The sequence below is a fragment of the Scylla paramamosain genome, chromosome 36 (assembly GCF_035594125.1).
Source record: "Scylla paramamosain isolate STU-SP2022 chromosome 36, ASM3559412v1, whole genome shotgun sequence".
NCBI lineage: Eukaryota > Metazoa > Arthropoda > Malacostraca > Decapoda > Portunidae > Scylla > Scylla paramamosain.
Window position 1 is genome coordinate 3,374,541 of NC_087186.1, and position 15,016 is coordinate 3,389,556.

General features: G+C 37.6%; 1 protein-coding gene across 2 annotated transcripts in view; it reads right to left on the bottom strand.

The window, feature by feature from the left end:
- The window catches only part of LOC135090829 (trafficking protein particle complex subunit 11-like), a 193,274-nt gene that overhangs the window by 1,084 nt on the left and 177,174 nt on the right, over positions 1 to 15,016 (bottom strand). The window lies entirely within an intron of this gene.

Consider the following 15,016-nt stretch of genomic DNA (forward strand, 5'->3'; position numbering starts at 1 on the left):
AATTTTTTTTAAACATTAACGAAATCACTACTCAGAAAATAGAAATATTTGTAATCTGGCATGGTTTGGTTTTGGTAATGAAAGGACTACTCAGAAAATATAAATATTACTAATCTGGTTTTGGTTTTAGAAGCAAGAGTAACACATTTCAAACCTTAAATCTTTTTTCAAATGATATTTTTACTGCTAGTGATAATAACTTTATTTTGTCTAATTTTATTGACTTTTCTACAGCATTTGATACCAATAATTGTAAAAAAATTTTCATGATTAACAAAATGCACCATTATGGCATCCATAGATCAATTCTCCCGTGGTTCAAACATTATCTAACAAATAGACAAAACCATATCATTTTTGATAGTGAAAAGTCTTCTGCTGTAATTACTCTTGGTGTTCCTCAAGGCCTGTCCTATTCTTAATCTACATGAATGACATATCAAATATATTCACTAAATCCAAAACAATATAATTTGTTGATGACATGACAATATATTCAACTGAACCTAAACCAGAACAGCTTATTCAAAATGCGAACAACAGTATAGAAAACCTTTATCAATGGTGTAATAGACTTACTATTGTTATGTGGGGAGTAAGTAGCAAAATGAGGAAGTGAGAACAAGGAAAGAAGGGGATGGAAGAAGAGAGAGAGAGAGAGAGAGAGAGAGAGAGAGAGAGAGAGAGAGAGAGAGAGAGAGAGAGAGAGAGAGAGAGAGAGAGAGAGAGAGAGAGAGAGAGAGAGAGAGAGAGAGAGAGAGAAAGGAGCAGTGTGATGGGACGAGTCACAGATGCATCCAAGACAAGAAGCCAAGCACCGCAAGTTACTATAAGATCTATATAAATCTAAAGTTGACATTCCCAATTTTATTTCCCTGCCTCCAGGTGTCCTTTGAGTCCCACAGTTGAAGTTATTCACCTTGCCTACCCAGTAATCAGAATGCATCCAGCCCCTATAATATGCTCACAATGATTTTTAGAAAATAAATCTCTATAGCTCAGCACTCATAGTGAGTGTATAGCAAGAAAGGGTGCAGTGTGTCACTTCCCTGTCCTGCCCCTGTACCCTCCACTCTTCTCTGTCATGAGATTTTCCCCCATCCTGTGAGAGGTGTGGGTTGGAGTGGTGTCTATTAGTTAGTCAGTGTTCAGTTGTAGAGGGTGGCAGATGTGTGGATAGAGGCAGTGCTATGTGGAGGAGACTATGGGGGTAATAAAGTTAGTGGGCTAGTTATTATTAACAATTACTTGAGTAACTTACTGCAGTATGCCCCTGCTGATATTAGTCAGGATAAAGGAGTGTCCATAAGCCTGCCTGTGAGCATAGTCCCTTCTAACACATTCAATATATTATGACATGACTCCTCAACTGTGTGAGTCAATTATTTGTTGTTCTTGTATTTGTTGTAATGTTAAATGGTACTGGGTTCCAGTGTTCCTTTAAGGGTTCTGGACTCGGAAGACTACCATTACTCTGCTGTTCAGTAGAGTATAATTCTCCCCTGGACCTTGCCATTCCTTGAGTGGCAGGGGTCTGTCTTCTGGGAAGTACACCAGGAGATAATATTTTATGGATGTGGGAGGTTTGTCTCAAGAGGGCGGTAGTCCATAGAATATTATAATCCTTATATGTGTTTGTCATTTGTCGTAGCTGTAACTCCTAGTATGTGGCTTGCAATTCTTTCTCAGCTGTTGGATTTATTTGGAGGTTGTGGTGCTCCCTTGCTTGTAGGAGGTGAAACAGGCTGGTGACCTCAGTAGTGTCCTTCACTACAGGAAGCCAAAAGGACCCTGTGGAGGTGAATGTGAGTTCCACACTACACTGTGTAAGAGACAGTGTAGTGAGGCTGACCCAGGTAGTGGCAACCAAGAAGAGGAGCAGAATCTGGTGTTATGACCATTTGTTTAAAGGGTGCAAGAGATCAGAAGGACCTTGTAACCCCTAACTGGGCCCTGCACTAAATTACATAGGTGGTAACTTAGGGAGGCAAGCCAAGATAAAAGCAGCTGTGAGAGGGGCGGGATCTGTGGTCGTAACACTATCAATATAAATAAAAATTACTTCATGTTATTTACAAGCAAAAGAACACAAAATCTCCCAAAGCTTCACCGAAATAACCAAATTATCTCAAAAAAACAATCCAAATAAAATTTCTTGGTGTTATGTATGATGACTCTAATTTTCAAATATCACATCAACAATATTACTCTAAAAATTTCTGGACATATCACTCTATTTTATCAAATTAAAGATTTCATGCCACCAGATGTACTTAAATATGTTTACTATGCTCATATCTATCCATTTTTATCCTACTGTAACCCAATATGGTGCACCACCTTTTCTACCTACCTTATTTCCTTACAGCTTCAACTTAAGAAAATTGTCAGAATAATAACCAATAGTGGCTATCTAGAGCACACTAATCCACTTTTCAGACAATGCAAAATTCTGAAATCAGATGATGTATCCAAACTTGCAATAGCTAACTCCATACACATAAACAAGAATCTGTTACACAAACTCCTTCTATCACACAATTATAACACACACCACCATGATAACTTGTACCTACCATCACACTGGCTCACTAAATTTCAAGACATGATAACTTACTTAGGATCTGTCATCTAGAACTCTATACCACTTTATATTTGAGATACAACTTCATAAATTATATTTAAAAGTAGATAAAATAAACATTTTCTATGTATTAGTTAATTATATATTTTGCTAGAAAATTACAATATCCCTACTATGTATGATATTGACATATTCATTGCATTCTTTTTTTATATGTGTGTGTGTGTGTGTGTGTGTGTGTGTGTATATATATATATATATATATATATATATATATATATATATATATATATATATATATATATATATATATATATATATATATATATATATATATATATATATATATATATATATATATATATATATATCTGTGTGTGTGTGTGTGTGTGTGTGTGTATGTGTGTGTATTTACCTAGTTGTGGTTTACAGGGGGGGGGGAATAATCTCATAGTATCCTGTCTCTATATCTATCTAGTTTGGTTTTAAAAGCACTGACAGTTTCAGCATATACAACGTCTTCACTGAGTTCATTCCATTTGTTCACACTTCTGTGAAGAAAACTATACTTCTTAATGTCTTCTACAGTTAACTTTCTTCAACATGTTATTGTGTCCCCCTTGTACTCTGTGTGTCTAAATTTATAAAACCTTCTTTGTCCACATTTTCCATACCATTTATCATTCTATAGATGTTTATTAAATCTCCCCTCTCTCTCTCCTATTTTCAAGGATAGGAATTTCCAACATTCTAAATCTCTCTTCATAGGTGGACTTACACAAACTCCAGAACCATCTTAGCCACTGCTCTTTGTACTCTTTCCAGTTTTATAATATTCCTATTTGTATGAGGAGACCACACCACTGCCATATATTCCAATCTTGGTCTTATGATGGAAATCAACAATTTTTTTATCATTTCTTTATCCAAATCTGAGGATGCCATTGTTACTCTTTTTAACAAATTCATCGTCTCTCCAGTAATTTTATCAATGTGTCTGTCCCTAGTCAAATTTTCAGTAACTGTTACCCCCAAACCCACTTCCTCTTTTGATGTCTTGAACTTCACACCTTCTATCTCATAATGATATTTTATTCTTTTCTTACTCTTACCAAACTCCATTACTTTACATTTACTTAAATTGAATTCCATTTGCATAGATTTACTCCATCCATTTATCTTATTTAAATTATCTTGCAGTACCATACAGTCATTTACATTTCCTACCCTTCTCATCAGCTTAGCATCATCTGCAAATAAGTTCATATAACTATCTATTTCTTCATTTATGTCTTTCACATATATTACAAACATTATCGGTCCCAACACTGACTCCTGTGGGGCACCACTAGCTACTTTCAGCCAAGATGAATTTTGGTCTTGTATTACAGTTCTCATCTCTCTATCATCCAGATAATCCTCCATCCACTCCAGCAATCTTCCTCCAATTTTTCCATAAATTTTTATCTTCCATAGCAATCTTTGGTGTGGTACTTTGTCAAATGCCTTGTTCAAGTCTAAGTAGACACCATCCACCCATCCATCTCTCTCCTGCACAATATCAACTAACCTTGAATAAAAGGACAATAACTTCTAGGAACATGATCTTCCCCTCCTAAAACCAAATTGACAATTTACTAAAACTTTATCTCTTTCGAAGTGTTCCATCCATCTTTCCATTATTGTTCTTTCACATAATTTTCCTATAACACTAGTCAAGGACACTGGTCTATAATTTAGTGGATTTTCCTTATTTCCTCCTTTATATATTGGTGTAATATTTGCTCTCTTCCAATCTTTTGGTACTCTTCCCTGTGATAGTGATGCCACCACTAGACTGAATTTTATCAGCCAGTTAATTTTATCAGCCAATTGTTCTCTACATTCCTTCAATATCCAGTTTGGTACTCCATCTGGACCAATTGTTTTATTTACTTAAAGTTCTTCCATCATTTTAAGTACTTCCTCATTTCCTTTCTGAACAGTTTCTACTTTTTCCTTTATTTGTTTCTTCAAACAGTCATTCTCCACCTTTAACTTCTCATTTTTATCTTCCATCTCTATCAACTTTGCCGTAATAATCACCAACTCCTCACCTGTCTCCTCCCGGTGTGCCTCCAATGTCTTTATTCTCTACAATAACTTGTCCATCATTTCTTCCATATATAAATTTTTTCTACACTGCAATCTATAATTTAGTTCTCTTTCTTCACCAGTAAAACCTACAAAGGGCCCCCGTTTCTTTGGGGTGCCGCCCTCCGCCATTTTGTCCAGTGTAAACAAACCAACCAAACTCTCCTAGAGACAGGATAACTATACTCATGAACTGTTTATCCCCTACCTATTTACCACCTAGGTATTCCTGGGTCTTCATATCATAACTTGTTCTACCATGAGTGATTTGTGTTATTCCTTCCTTCTACATGTAGAGCACAAGGAAACACATCCTGTCAACTCTGCCACTGCTGTGTGTGTGTGTGTGTGTGTGTGTGTGTGTTTGGGAGGAAGAAGGGAAGTATAGTATAAAAATGGATATCTGTATTAGCCAACCTGAATGTTCTTTCTTTTCATCATCTCTCTCTCTCTCTCTCTCTCTCTCTCTTTCAACTTTATTGAAATAGTAATAATAATAATAATAATAATAATAATAATAATAATAATAATAATAATAATAATAATAATAATAATAATAATAATAATAATAGCAACAGCAATAATGATAGTGTGTGTGTGTGTGTGTGTGTGTGTGTGTGTGTGTGTGTGTGTGTGTGTGTGTGTGTGTGTGTGTGTGTGTGAGTTACATACTATAAAAATACAGGGTGCAACCCCAAGCTTCCACCTTGATGAAGGATGAAGCCACCGCTACTCAGTCAATATTATCAAGCTACCATAATGATACTTAGGAAAACCAAGCCTACTAGTGTGTTCACAAGACATTGCTGGTAATCAAGAATATGACTGAATTACCAGTTGAAAGGAGATCAGTACTCTCCTTTTTTTCCAGCACTCCAGAACCTGGCTTGTTCACTGCTACACGGGCAAGATTTACATAACTGTCACTCTTTAGCACTTACATATTTTTTTTTTGGCATGTGTCATATACCAATAAAAAAATGTGCTGATTCTGAAACAGTGACTAGTAATTCAGTGTCAACAAAATGACAGGAACGATAGGAAGTTGAAGCAAAGAAATGAAAAATGTTTACTTACTTAATGATATTTTTTTATTTTATTGTACACATTGTCTACTGTAACCAATTCATACTCTGGAGATGCAACATGTCTTTTGAAGTGTCAATGCTAGGTTCAATTTTCCTAATTATCATCTGGTAGCTTGATAAAACCATGTAATGTCCAGCTTCCTCTCTTCCTCTGCAAAATATCATTCAAGGCGGCTGTCACATGGTGTGCATGCATGTATTTACCTAGTATTTACCTAGTTGTGTTTTACAGGAAAAGAGCTATGCTCATGCTGTCCTGTTTCCATATCTATAAGCATCCAGCTTAACTTTAAATTCATGAATATTTGTTGCTTGTACCACTGTTTCATCTAAGTTGTTCCATATTTCTATGCTTCTATTTGGGAAACAATATTTCTTGATATCTCTTCTACTTGCTGTTTTCCTCAATTTCACTCCATGTCATCTTGTATCTCTTGAGTCCCACACAAATATGTCTTCTTTGTCAACTTGATCCTTACCCTTTTAAGCTCTGTATATAGCAATCAGGTCCCCTCTTTCTCTTCTCTCTTGTAATGATGGAAGCTTCAATCTCATTAATCTTTCTTCATAGGTTAAATCTTTCAAACTTGGTACCAATTTAGTTGCAGCTCTTAGGATCCTTTCTATATTCCTTATTTCCTTTTTATTATGGGGTGACCAAACAATTGTGGCATATTCCAGTTTTGGTCAAATCACATATTGCATTATCTTTTTCATCATTTCTTCATCCATGTAAGTAAATGCCTTTTCATCTTTCTTAGTAACTCATAGGTTTCCCCAACTATTTTGTTTACATGTTTTTCGGATGATAAATTATCACTTATTGTAATTCCCAAATCTTTTTCTTCTTTGGTTTTCTTAATTTCCACTTCTCCCATAGTATAGGAACTTGTCAGTCTTCCTTTGCTTTTTCCTAATTTCATCACCTTGCATTTCTTTGCATTGAATTCCATTTCCCATTTCTTACTCCATCTTATTTAGATCTTTCTGTAATATTTCACAATCCATATTGTTTTCCACTCTTTTCAATAATTTCACATCGCCTGCAAACAGACTTACATAACTGTCAACCTCATGCACCACGTCATTGACATACACCAGAAACATTACGGGGGCTAAGACTGTCCCCTGTGGTACTCCACTTGTAACTCTACACCATTCTGATTTTTCTCCCTTTATTACAGTTCTCATTTCTCTGTCCCTCAAGAAGTCTGTAATCCAATTCAGTGCGTTGCCTTGCAAACCCCCCATATTTTGAATTTTCCAGAGCAGTCTCTGGTGTGGTACCTTATCAAATGCTTTTTTTAGGTCTAAATAAACACAGTCTGCCCAACCCTCTCTCTCTTGAATGACATCAGTTGCTCTACTATAAAAGCTCACTAAATTTGTGACACAAGATCGCCCACTTCTTAAACCAAATTGTCTGTCAGTCAATATATGTGTTTCTTCTAAATATTCCATCCATTTGTTTTTAACTATTCTTTCTGCTATTTTTACCACCATGCTTGTTAGGGACACTGGTCTGTAATTCAATGCATCTTCTTTATTACCCCCTTTAAAAATGACAACAATATTGGCTCTCTCCCAGTCTAGAGGAATTTTTCCTTCCTTAAAAGAACATACTATGGTATTGTGTATACTTTCAGCCAGTTGTTCACATTCCTTAAATATCCAGTTGGACACTCAATCCAGTCTTTGAGTCTTACTTACATCCAAATCTTTTATAATCTTAATTTCATTTATATCCATCTGTATCTCTCTCATCACATTGTCTCTGTGCCATGCTCTTTCTCCTTCAAATTTCCTTTCTTTGGTGAATACTGACAGGAAGCACTTGTTCATTAATTCCGCTTGTAACCGTGTATCTTCATATGTAACGTCATCTTTCATTAATTTATCTATTGTTTGCTTGTTTTTCATCTTCCCATTCACATATCTGAAGAATAACTTTGGCTCATCTTTGCATTTATTAACTAAATCTTTCCTTTCCTTCTTTCTTTCTTTCTTTCCATAATTCCTTTCTTCATCTCTCAGAATTCTAATATATTTGTTTCTTGCCTTCTTGAATTCTTCCCATTTCTCACTTCCTCTTTTTCTCCATTTATTCCATGCTGCTTCTTTTTTTTCTCTTGCTGTTATACATCTCGTATTAAACCGGTCTTTTTTTTTTCAATTCCTTTATTTTGATCTTTGGTACATATTTACTGACTCCCTTCATTATAAATTCCCACTTTTCCTGCATATCACTTGCTTGCTGTGAACAGTTGTTTCCATTTAGCCTCTGCAAAATATTCCCTCCTTATAAAATCTGCTTTCCTGTAATTATATCTCCAATACTTGTAAATTTTATTCCTATTTTCTATTGGACCACTGCCTATACTGAATTCAATTAACAGATGGTCACTTTTACCTAGTGGGCACTAATAATTTATTCCTTCAATGATGTCCATTTCCTTTGTAAACAACAAATCTAGCCTTCATGCCTCTTCATTACCCCCAAATCTTGTATTTTCTCCAGTCCACTGGGTCATAGTATTTGTCATTATTAAATTTAGAAGCATATATTCCCATGATTCTTCTGCTCCGTCCGTGGTCCACTCTTCCCAGCATACCTTCTTGTAATTAAAGTCACCCATAAGTGTTATATTGTTACTCTTTGCCAATATTCTCTCCAAACAGTTACTAGTATCTCTTAATAATTTATAATCCTCTTGTGTCCATGCATTCGTCTTTGGAGGTACATAAGCCACTGCAAAATCTCTTCTTCCTTCTCCCTTCTTTTTTGTTTTAATTCTAATTACTTCCACCATTCCTTCTCTCATTTCGACATCTTCCACTGTTATACTCTACTTTGTAAGTAACATGACTCCTCCCCCTTTCTTATTATTTTCTATGTTTTATCCACACATTATAATTACTATTACCAATTCTTATATTTAGTTTAACTTCAGTAATACCCATGATGTTGGGCTGCTTTATCTTAATATAATTATTCAATTCTCGCAATGTTGATATTGAACCATTTATATTTGTATATGCCACTGTCCACTTTATATTTTTCCATATGTTATTTACATTTTCTATTCTTTTTTTGTCAGATACCACTTCCTGAGCCTCTCGTCTTTTACCTTCCAATAAAACTTTTTTTTCTCTTACTCCGTTCTGTTCTCATTTTTTGTCTTTGCTTCTTTTATTAGATCATTTACCTTGAGTCTCTCCTCCTCATTCATGTCCCTCTTTATCCAAATTTTCCTGTATTACTCTATCTTGTCCAGTTTCCTTGTATGTGATATCACTTCCATGGCTGTTGCTTGTGCCCTAAATTTTACTTTCAGTGGTCACTCTCCTTCTTCTGTATACTTCCCCAGTCTATGTATTTCCTCAATTTCACCTATCCAGTTCTCACTTTCTCCCTGCATATTTCTTACAACGTCCTCTGCTACCTTTTTTTGTTCCTTTTCCCTCTTGTATCTTACTGGCTCTGTTTCCTCTTTTAATCCATATATAACAACACATTTCTTTTTGTTTACTGTGTCCCTTACCATTGATTCCTTCTGCTTGATCACTTTCACAATTTCCTTACTTAAATCTCTCTTTTCCTTCTTTTGCACTTCTATGATTTCTGTAAAGTTAACTTTTCCTCTTTTTCTTTCCTCCAGATTTGATGCTCACTTTTCATCCCTATCACTTCATTTTCTTGTTTTTTAACAATATCATTGTTTTCCTTTAATTTTGTTTTTAGATTGGCACATAGTGTTTTCAATTCTTTGTTTTCCTCTTCCAGGTCATGTTGTTTCTTTTTCTATTTTTTTCACTCTTTCAATGAGGTCACTGATCATCCCCTCCATCAAAACCACTTTCCTTCCTTGCATTTTTCCATGTAGTTCATTATCTTCCTCGAATCCTGAGAATGGTGACCACATTGGCAACATTCCGCTCCCACCTGTGGCGTCCGCCTTGCTGGAGCTTTTACTCATTTTATTACATCTATTATTAATTAAATTTCCCTTATTTTTCATTTCTGGAGACAGGACAATTCTACTTCAGCACAGCTCCTACCTGGGAACACATTCTAGGCCCCTTTTTTTATTTTTTATGTAGGAGGGAAACAAAAATCCAATAAAAAAAAAAAAATTGCCACTGAGATGCCAGTCCCATAAAAGGGTCCAAAGCAGTAGTCAAAAAATTGAAGGATAAGTGTCTTGAAACCTCCCTTTTGAAGGAATTCAAGTCATAGCGAGGTGGAAATACAGAAGCAGGCAGGAAGTTCCAGAGTTTACCGGAGAAAGGGATGAATGATTGAGAATACTGGTTGACTCTCACATTAGAGAGGTGACCAGAATAGAGGTGAGAGAAACAAGAAAGTCTTGTGCAGTGAGGCCGCGGAAGGAGGGAAGGCATGCAGTTAGCAAAATCAGAAGAGCAGTTAGCATGAAAATAGCGGTAGAAGACAGCTAGAGATGCAACATTGCGGCAATGAGAGAGAGGCTGAAGACAGTCAGTTAGAGGAAAGGAGTTGATGAGACGAAAAGCTTTTCATTCCACCCTGTCTAGAAGAGCAGTATGAGTGGAACCACCCCAGACATGTGAAGCATACTCCATACATGGACAGATAAGGCCCTTGTACAGAGTTAGCAGTTGGGGCAGTGTGAAAAACTGGCAGAGAAGTCTCAGAACACCTAACTTCATAGAAGCTGTTTTAGCTAGAGATGAGATGTGAAGTTACCAGTTCAGATTATAAGTAAAGGACAAACCAAGGATGTTCAGTGTACAAGACAGTTGAGTGTCACTGAAGAAGAGGAGATAGTTATCTGGAAGGTTATGTCGAATTGATAGATGGAGGAATTGAGTTTTTGAGGCATTGAACAATACCAAGTTTGCTCTACCCCAATCAGAAATTTTAGAGGGATCAGAAGTCAGACATTCTGTGGCTTCCCTGCGTGAAATGTTTACTTCCTGAAGTGTTGGACGTCTATGAAAAGATGTGGAAAAGTGCAGGGTGGTACCATCAGCGTAGGAGTGGATAGGACAAGAAGTTTGGTTTAGAAGATCATTAATGAATAATAAGAAAAGAGTGGGTGACAGGACAGAACCCTGAGGAACACAACTGTTAATAGATTTAGGAGAAGAACAGTGACCGTCTACCACAGCAGCAATACAACGGTCAGAAAGGAAACTTGAGATGAAGTTACAGAGAGAAGGATAGAAGCTGTAGGAAGGTAGTTTGGAAATCAAAGCTTTGTGCCAGACTCTATCAAAAGCTTTAAGCTTTTCATATGTCCAAGGCAACAGCAAAAGTTTCACCAAAATCTCTAAAAGAGGATGACCAAGACTCACTAAGGAAAGCCAGAAGATCACCAGTAGAGTGGCCTTGACAGAACCCATACTGGCAATCAGATAGAAGGTTGTGAAGTGATAGATGTTTAAAAATCTTCCTGTTGAGAATAGATTCAAAAACTTTAGATAGGCAGGAAATTAAAGCAATAGGACAGTAGTTTGAGGGATTAGAGCGGTCACCCTTTTTAGAAACAGGCTGAATGTAAGCAAACTTCCAGCAAGAAGGAAAGGTAGATGTTGACAGACAGAGCTGAAAGAGTTTGACTAGGCAAGGTGCAAGCACAGAGGCACAGTTTCAGAGAACAATAGGAGGGACCCCATCAGGTCTATAAACCTTCTGAGGGTTTAGGCCAGCAAGGGCATGGAAAACATCATTGTGAAGAATTTTAATAGGTAGTCAGAGGGTGGAGGAGAGGGAGGAACAAGCCCTGAATCGTCCAAGGTAGAGTTTTTAGCAAAGGTTTGAGCGAAGAGTTCAGCTTTAGAAATAGATGTGGTAGCGGTGGTGCCATGTGGTTGAAATATAATAGGGAAAGAAGAAGAAGCAAAATTGTTGGAGATATTTTTGGCTACATGTCAGAAGTCACAAGGGGAGTAAGATCTTGAAAGATTTTGACACTTTCTGTTAATGAAGGAGTTTTTGGCTAGTTGGAGAATAGACTTGGCATGGTTCTGGGCAGAAATATCAAGTGCATGAGATTCTAGTGATGGAAGGCTTAAGTACCTTTTGTGGGCCACCTCTCTATCATGTATAGCACGAGAACAAGTTGTGTTAAACCAAGGTTTGGAAAGTTTAGGTCAAGGAAAAGAGTGAGGAATGTATGCCTCCATGCCAGACACTATCACCTCTGTTATGCGCTTGGCAAACAAAGACGGTTTTCTAACATGGAAGCAGTAGTCATTTCAAGGAAAATCAGCAAAATACCTCCTCAGGTGCCCCCAACTAGCAGAGGCAAAACGCCAGAGGCACCTTCGCTTAGGGGAATCCTGAGGAGGGATTGGAGCAGTAGGACAAGATGAGATATGAGACAAGATATGAGACCGTGATCAGAGGAGCCCAATGGAGAAGAGAGGGTGACAGCATAAGCAGAAAGATTAGAGGTCAGGAAAAGGTCAAGAATGTTGGGCGTATCTCCAAGATGGTCAGGAATATCAGTAGGGTGTTGCACCAATTGCTCTAGGTCGTGGAGGATAGCAAAGTTGAAGGCTAGTTCACCAGGATGGTCAGTGAAGGGAGAGGAAAACCAAAGCTGGTAGTGAACATTGAAGTCTCAAAGAATAGAGATCTCTGCAAAAGGCAAGAGGGCCAGAATGTGCTCCATTTTAGAAGTTAAGTAGTCAAAGAATTTCTTATAGTCAGAGGAGTTAGGTGAGAGGTATACAGCACAGATAAATTGAGTTTGAGAGTGACTCTGTAGTTGAAACCAGATGGTGGAAAACTTGGAAGATTCAAGAGTGTGGGCATGAGAGCAGGTTAAGTCATTGTGCACATAAACACAACATCCAGCTTTGGATTGAAAATGAGGATAGAAAAAGTAGGAGGGAACAGAAAAGGGGCTACTGTTAGTTGCCTCAGACACCTGAGTTTCAGTGAGGAAAAGAAGATGAGTTTTAGAAGAGGAGAGGTGGTGTTCTACAGATTGAATATTAGATCTTAGACCACGAATGTTGCAGAAGTTAATGAAGAAAAAGTTGAGGGGGTGTGTCAAGACACTTAGGGTCGTCAACAGAAGGTCAGTCCGACCTGGGGACATTTGTTGTCCCCTCCCCAGATGGAGACTCGGAAGCTGGTGTTGGAGTCGCCATGATAATTTTGAAATTTTGAGTGAAGGATGTGTGTGTTATTAGATGCTTGTAGTTTTGTGTGAAGGAAGAGAGTTGTCTTTAGAGGGCAGGCTGTGATTGCTCCCTTGTGTTGTGAGACACAAAGGGAAATGTTCAGTGAGGTCACAGCTGGGTTTAATGATAAGTTCACAGTACCCCCTGAACAGTGCTTTAGACCTCACTGGGAGTAATTATCATTTCAGCAGGTGCCTACTGCCTCCTCTTCCTAGTGTTGGCCGTGGTCAAGCAAAATCTTTCTCTGCTGGACCCTGGATCTCTGCTTGTTTACTCGATGACAACTCAACGACAAGTTGTGTGTGTGTGTGTGTGTGTGTGTGTGTGTGTGTGTGTGTGTGTGTGTGTGTGTGTGTGTGTGCAGAATATATCTGGTGTGAAGTGGTGATAACAATGTGGAGAAAGCAGATATGAGCAATGTGTTAGGAAAAATCATGGCCATTATTGAATGTAATAATATGTACTACAATATGTGAAATCAGACAGAGTGATGCTATACGATATGTTGGGCCCTTTGCCACGAGGCGATCCACAGAACATTGTTTGACCGGTGATGTTTACTCACACGTAATACACTACCCCTGGTTAAGGAGAGTGAAAATCCAGGAAAGCTACAAACAAAAGGGTTAAGAGGTCAAGGTATAATACCTCACTGGACAACTGCCTATATCCAACAAAGTATTATATCCTCCTGTGAATCAGTGCTGTTTACAACATCCTGGAAGACAGGCCTCTACCACCCACAAATCAGCAGGGCCTGAAGGAGTAAACTTCACTGCACAGCAGTATATATATAATCCTGTGTCCAGCCTCTTTAAAAGAGCACAGGAACGCAGTAACATTTAACAAAACAACATATTCACAAACATGCTGCCCAGAGACAGAAGGGGAGGGTCCACTGACCACTCTGAAATGCCAGTACTTGACTAGACATCAAGAAGTTGGTGCACTAACCTTGGACACCAAGCAAGAACAAGCACACTAATCTAGCTTGGCACAATACACTCAGTCAGCTGTACACTAGTGTGTTACTTACCCATAATAGTAGAGGCATTACTGCCACTAACTAATATAGTCCTATCTAATTCTCACCCTCTAAGCTGTATGTAGATTACCCTAACTCGTGCCAGCTTTCCTCCTTGTATAAGTAAGTCATCTCTGCTTGATATTGTCTGTCCAACTAAAGCATGGGAACAGAAGCTCATGGCTCATCACAGGAAAATGACTCATGTGGGAGAGGAGGGGGAGGAATGGAGGGGCAACCCACACCTGCCCACTCACCTTGCCTCATGCTGCTAGCTTGGTACAACAAAAGAGTCATCTTTCAAAAATAACAGTGAGTTAACTATAGGAGCTGGATGTAATTATACTGCTATGTAGGCAAGAGCAACTCTTCAACTAAATAATACGTTGGACTCAATACAAAAAAACAACAGAAAATAAAGAAAAATTAATTGGGGAAAAGGGTGACTATGTATGGAGAGTTTTTTACAGTAACTCAGGGAGCGGGTGGCAGGGCAGTTATCACACATCTAGTGGCTGAGTCTTCATTCTCACTGACCTCCCTTCTCTCTCTCTCTCTCTCTCTCTCTCTCTCTCTCTCTCTCTCTCTCTCTCTTTCTTTCTTTCTTTCTTTCTCTCTCTCTCTCTCTCTCTCTCTCTCTCTCTCTCTCTCTCTCTCTCTCTCTCTCTCTCTCTCTCTCTCTCTCTCTCTCTCTTTCTATCTCCTTCCTTCCTTCTCACTTTCTACTTATGCAGCACATGGCAATATATATATATATATATATATATATATATATATATATATATATATATATATATATATATATATATATATATATATATATATATATACACCATATTTCCCACTATGTAAGATGCAATGGAGTATAAGATGCATTTGTAATTTGGCAGGAGATATTTAGAAAAAATTAAATAAGCCCTACTTTTCCCTGAGCTTCATAGTCTGCCTCTCAATCAGGCTTTGGTAAGAGTTGCAACTCAAACCAACACAGAAGAGTAGAAAATATCATAG